Source organism: Dermacentor variabilis, chromosome 2 (assembly GCF_050947875.1).
Source record: "Dermacentor variabilis isolate Ectoservices chromosome 2, ASM5094787v1, whole genome shotgun sequence".
NCBI classification, from domain to species: domain Eukaryota; kingdom Metazoa; phylum Arthropoda; class Arachnida; order Ixodida; family Ixodidae; genus Dermacentor; species Dermacentor variabilis.
In genome coordinates, this window is record NC_134569.1 from 101,906,596 (window position 1) to 101,912,841 (window position 6,246).

General features: G+C 47.2%; 1 non-coding gene across 1 annotated transcript; it reads right to left on the bottom strand.

The window, feature by feature from the left end:
• Positions 1-2,660: 2,660 nt before the first annotated feature.
• TRNAT-CGU (transfer RNA threonine (anticodon CGU)) lies at positions 2,661-2,733 on the bottom strand. The gene has a single exon. It is a non-coding gene; the product is annotated as a tRNA-Thr (tRNA).
• Positions 2,734-6,246: the final 3,513 nt, after the last annotated feature.

Genomic DNA, 6,246 nt, shown 5'->3' on the forward strand with positions numbered 1-6,246 from the left:
GGTCATTATTGTGAAACGTAGCCTAGTAACAACCAGACTATTTTGTGTCGAAGCGGTCGCACGGCAAGGAACTGGCGCAATCTACGTCGATTCTGGAGTTTCCATGGGCTGTTACACTTTCGGTCTACGGTCACCACCGTTTTGGCCTACGCTGGTCTCTTAAAACGTGTTCCGGCATGCATACAAATGTTGAATGTTGTTCAGGCCCTCCCAGTTTGGACGCAGCAGCTTTCGTCAAGCACTATAGAGTGAGAATCCTTCAATAATAAATGAGCGGCAACACGGACAAATAATTTAATTTATACGAAATGTTTCAACATTACCAGGAGTGTTAAAAACTACCAGACGCCAGAAACTGGAGAAGTAAAAGAAAAAGACGGCCACCGGCACCATTTTTGAGTCCTCGCCCCAACCTCCTCTGGGGTCGCAGCTTTCGGTAACATCTCGCTGAGGCTATTTATCTGTTCGTTAAGAGGAAAGAACTATACATTGCAACAAAGAACGAAGAAAAACCTGGGAACTGAACGTGGCAACTCTTAAATTTTTCATCAACTGAAAGGGCTCAAATTATTTCATGCCTGATGACGTCACCGGTGTTGCCTGGACGCGACATTTTGAGCGGGTAGTTCGGCGGTCGTTACTCCGTGGATAACTAAGCCATATTTTATCCTAATAAGCGCATAAAAGGCGTCGAAAGAGTATATTCGCCAGTCTCGATTGACTTAGAAATAGTGAATACTGCTTCAACCATTTTACGTGTTTCCTTAGAAGAGACTATATGCTGCCGAACAAGCATCGATGTCACATGATGAAAAAGTATAGCGGTGATTACAAATATAAAGCGTCGAAATTTTCTTATTATACGAAAGTGATTGTCTGCAACAAGTCAACGGGAAGCTTCTTAAAATTTTATAATGAGAAAGACAGAAGATAAGTTTTGTGTGCCCGCCCTTTGGAAAGTGCACTGCGGGACGTTGAAGTTATAATGTGACGTTGACATTGTATTTGACATTATGGGACGTTCACAGACTGTATGTGACTTCTATATCGTTCTTCTTCTTTTTTGCTTTTTCTCGCATCTTTCGCAGACATTTTCCCGTCCGCAGTACAGGGTAGCAAACAGTAGATGTGCTCTGGTTAGCCTCCCTGCATTTCTTTGTTTTCATTTTTAATGCGAAAGGTTTCTATGCCCCCTTACGTGAATATCCGTCGGCGTAGTCGGCGTGACCGAAAGATGGTACCAAAAATGGGCGACGGCGCAAACAGTGACACGTCAAAGAATGATCGGATTGGCGTCAAATTTATAAAGGACGTTCTTGTAAACAAAGTAAATAATTGACTTTTTATTTTAAATTCGTAAGTTTCGATCAGGGTGAACCTGGGCCTCCGGGGCGCGATACGAGCACACTTCCCCTATGCCACGGCGGCTCTACGATTCTGGATGACTAAATGCGTGCCTATTGCGTGCGTCATTGAGCACGTGACGGCGCATCTAATGATAGCGCCAAGCTATGAGTGTATAACATGAGTGCGTTCGTGGCTTTCCGAAGTCTATAAACAGCACAATGCTTTCGCATTCCCACAAGTAAGCAACCTTAAGTGTCTCTGTCGAATTTTTCCCTCTCTTTCTCTCAGAGAGTAAAGTACAACGAAGTAAGCAACCAGACGTTCAATAGCGAATGGGCTGTCTATTGAAGAAAAAGAAAGCCTTAAATGCGAATTGTGTTGGCAAATTCAAATTATTTGCATTGTAGCATATGTAAATAATAATTCGTTCTCCTATGAGATTCCCTTCTCTGTATAATTGGTTGTCATCGACCGATTGAGCTGTTTCAGCTGCTTCCAGATATTTACCCGCCGCGGGGGCTCAATGGATATGATGTTCTGCTACTGAGCACGAGGTCGCGGGTTTCATTTCAAGCCGTGGAGGCCACATCCCGATGGGCGCAGAACTCGCAGCGCCTGTGTACCGTGTTTTAATTGGTGCGCATTAGAGAAATCCAGCTGGTCAGCATTAACCAGCATTAACATTAACCTCCTTGCACTACAGCGGCCTTCATAGCCCGCTGTCCTATTTCGACGAGTTAAACCCCGCAATTACGTTTTCCCCGCTCAAACAACTAAATCGTAAAATGCAATTTGCAGCGCACCTGTGCGTACCTTGCGGCATCTCAATGTTGCCCCGGTTGATGAGGCCGATGCGGTGACATGCGCGCCGCTCCAGCGACGTGCCGCGCGACGTCTCCGATTTGAGCCACGCTGTCGTATGCCCGTGGCGAGCACTTGCATACTTCCACGGCGCTCTCTCGGCCGGACGGCACGTGCTGCGACCGATTGACAGCCGGGGGATGGCGTACGCCCACAAAGACGCGAAAGGGATCCCGAACAAAAGACCGCCCGTCTAAATGGACAGTACAATCGTGGATGCATTGCCAGAATTAAATTTCGCTAGGGATGACGTGTGCCCTAGCGGCCGTTCTCGGTAACAGGCGTGAGGCATTTCGTTGCAATAAATCTTTATGGCCCGTTTCTTATTAGTAATCCCATAAAGACCAACAAACAAAGACGACAAGGACAGCATAGGGGAAATTGCACGTACTTAATACTTGAATAAAAGAAATGATAAATCAATGGAAGTGAAATTGGATGAGAAAACAACCGGCCGCAGGTGGGGCACGAACCCATGACTTCGCATTACGTGTGCGATGCTCTTACCAATTGAGCCACCGCGGCACAGTTTTCCCATCCACTTTCCGAGTGAGGTACATGAGTATAGGGTAGGATATGAAATGCAGGCTTGTAACATGCATTTTGTACGACAACATTCTCTCTGCGTCTCATCTTGTCACGTCCGTACAGAGAAAAACAGATCTAAGTGATAACTGTAAGTTCAACCTGACTTTCTGTATGTGAGATTCACGTGAAGTGAAATTCGTGTAACAAGGGGACCATCAGACGAGGCTGGCTCACTGGGCAATCACTGCCAAAATTGTTCAGCGTATTTACTCCGGACAAGAACACCACATGTGATACCGCCAATATCTCACGATCGCTCACGGCATCACAATTAGGCATTGTTTGCTGAGAACTCACCCCCCCCCCCCCCACACACACACACACCTTTAATTTTTTCTACAGGAGGCCGCGTTACGGCGTCTTGCACGAGGCTTAACTACTTCTGTGCTGTCCAAAAATGTACCACTCCACTAATGATAGTAATACCATGTACAAACCCACACGTCATCTAAGACATAGGAATACTCAGCAGCCCCGAGTCAATGAATACAAGCAGTGCGCAACTTTTGCGCAGGTTCTTGTCCCGCCTCATTAACCTCCGCTGTGGGAATAGTCCTCTCGTGTCACGGTGCTGGCCACCCAAAGCTACATTTCGTCATAATTGTTTCCTTGTTTTACGTTCAAAAGTTGCGTAAAAGTTTCTAAACTTGCCTTTGTTACCAATAACACAAAACTGATTGAAAAATTAGTCAATCAAGAGCCATTACGGTTGGGCCAATGGAGTCGAATCTCTCTCTCGCAGACTAACTCCCTGCGCCAGTTTTTAGCCACCTGCATCGAGAAGCATTTTTGCGCCGTCGAAAAAGTCTGTCGGACTCCTGTTCAGCGGAAGGTGACACTGTCGCCTTCGAGTGACGTAGCGCTCAACCAGCCAATCAGCTCATCTGATTTTCTTCAACTAGCCAATCAGCGCGCCTGACGGCAATGCTATCGCCGAAAGTGATCGTCGCGGAATATGTGCACTGGACATAAATTGACATTGCCCTTATGACCTTTATTTTATGCAAAGACATGGCAGTTATTCGCAGAGAACAGATATCTCTGCGAAATAGGCGATCCGTTTAAACCAGGGACAATCCTCTTCTTGGACATCAAAAATTGTATGTAAATGGTAGTATATACACTGAACGGGTATTTCTCGTTGTGGTTTCATGTGATATAACCTCACATTACCTCAGCTATTCTTTCCTAAAATTTTGTTAAAGTTCCTCTTGCATTCCCCAACCTCTTCCCAATTCTTCCGTTCCCCAATCTTCAAAATTTTGATAAACTCGCAAATCACCTCCTTTGTGTATCCCCCTTTTCGTCCGTCCGTCTGTCCGTCCATGCGATGATGCGTGTACAGGAGTTCTTTAAAAGCGAATAACTTTTTTATGCTCTTTTGGCCATTTTCGTTGTTGGTCGGCGGTCGGTGATCCATGGTTGGTGGAGGAACTCGGCATGGAAAACGTTCGTTCGTTCGCTCTCTCTCGCTTTCTCTCTCTCCCGTTATTTCGTTCGCTCGTTTGTTCACTCGTTAGTGCACTCGTTAGGGCTATTCGCTTATAGTGACAATCATGGTAAATGGTTTCTGCACAATTTTTATCACTTTCCCGGGATTATAGGTGCGGCTTCAGTGACCTTCGAGAGCCTTGCCCTTTATTTCTCGTCTTAATAAAACGAAACAACTATTAGGAATAATCAGCTTGGCTATTGAGGGTAACTGCTATTCATATGATTTCAAAAACCTCACGAAATTATATCGAGTTCACACAAAAATGAAACCACATTCACGAGGGATGTTACACGTAATATTGAATGCCAGCATGCTATTTAGTACACTTAAACGATAACACCAATGAGACCGTTGAGCCAGATAAGTTTCCGTTGGCTAATCGTCTGAGAACATTCGTTTTGCATCTCATTTGGTCCTGTGTGAAGGTAGAAACAGATCGACACGATAACTGGAAATTTATGTTGACTTTATGTATGAATAATTGGCGACTCTTCCACTACTGATCCTCGACGCTTGCATTACGTGCCTCAAGAACTGTTCACTTTGGTTGATACCTGTGTTAGCAAACCTTGACTTGAATACCGTGCCTTTCGCGTCTCCTTGTTGTCGAGGCTGCGAAACGCGAGAGAACGTCTCCCGGGTTTTCGCTAGGCGGTCGATTGATGACATTAACGGAACGCCAAGACATTGAGCAGGTAGAACTGCCTTTTCAGTAACAATTTGGTTCTTGCTTGTCATCAAAACGGTAGATGTATGTTCGTGGAGAACATACATCTGAATTCTGAAACAGAATTCTGAAAGTATTCCACTGCTTCAAGTGTTAAGAACAGCCCGCTGACGTGCAAGTTTTGCCAGCCAGTTGCGACAGCGGGCGTCAACTTTTCCTGGAACGCCACCGCAAACCTCTAGCCACGGCGTCACTAAGTCGACTGTGTGTGGAGAACAATACGCGCGTCCTCGACTCTCCGTCGCTAGAGCCATGCTGAGTGCGGCGAAGCAGGCTTTGTGCCTGAACCCGCCACCGCCAACCTGGTCTGCTGTGAACGAGGGAGTCCCCGAGCGAGCGTAGTTCGAGGTCCCTTCCCACGCGCCGTTCAAGACGCAAGACAATGGGCAACCGGCGGGCGCGCTGCGAGGGTCAGCTCGGGGAATAAAATGCGCCTTTATTGACGTAAGCCCTGAGTACTGCGAAGACCATCTGACCTCGGTTGGGGACCGTGAACCTGTGCGGAAATGTGTGTGTGTAAGCCCTCCCGCCTACGGTGCCTGGTCGTCTCGCCTACGGTGCCTGGTCGGCTCGCCTACGGTGCCTGGTCGGCTCGTCTACGGTGCCTGGTCGGCTCGCCTACGGTGCCTGGTCGGCTCGCCTACGGTGCCTGGTCGGCTCGCCTACGGTGCCTGGTCAGCTCGTCTACGGTGCCTGGTCAGCTCGTCTACGCTGCCTGGTCGAACGTTTCCCTCACCATGGGATCGAGGGAAGACCGAGTGTTTATAAACCGCTGTTGTGCGTCTGTTCAGTGTACTTTTCTCTCGCAGTCATGCTACACTGATGAACTGCAACGTCCTGATGTAGATACTGTAAATAAACCCATATTCCTCTTTCTCGATGAGAAGCAGTCCTTCCCTTCAACAACGTCCTCAGCGTGGATAAGTTGAATGACGGCATGGGCCAGCTACCATCTATATAATGCATGCCCGACTCCAATCTTGACAACTGATTACGAGCGATGGGATTGAGCCCCCAATCCTTACACAAGGAGCGGTCTGGGTGCGCCACCATACAGCATAAGGAGTTAGTAATGAAGTGTCATAGGGGTAACAACGACAAAAAAAAATTTACTCGCCATCCCGGTCTTGCGAAATTGGATGTCCAGCGAAGCTGTTGCAAAACCACCACTACAACTGCCGAGGGGGTACGCAATGCTTTATTGATGGTTCGGGTGCTTTTTTCTTTA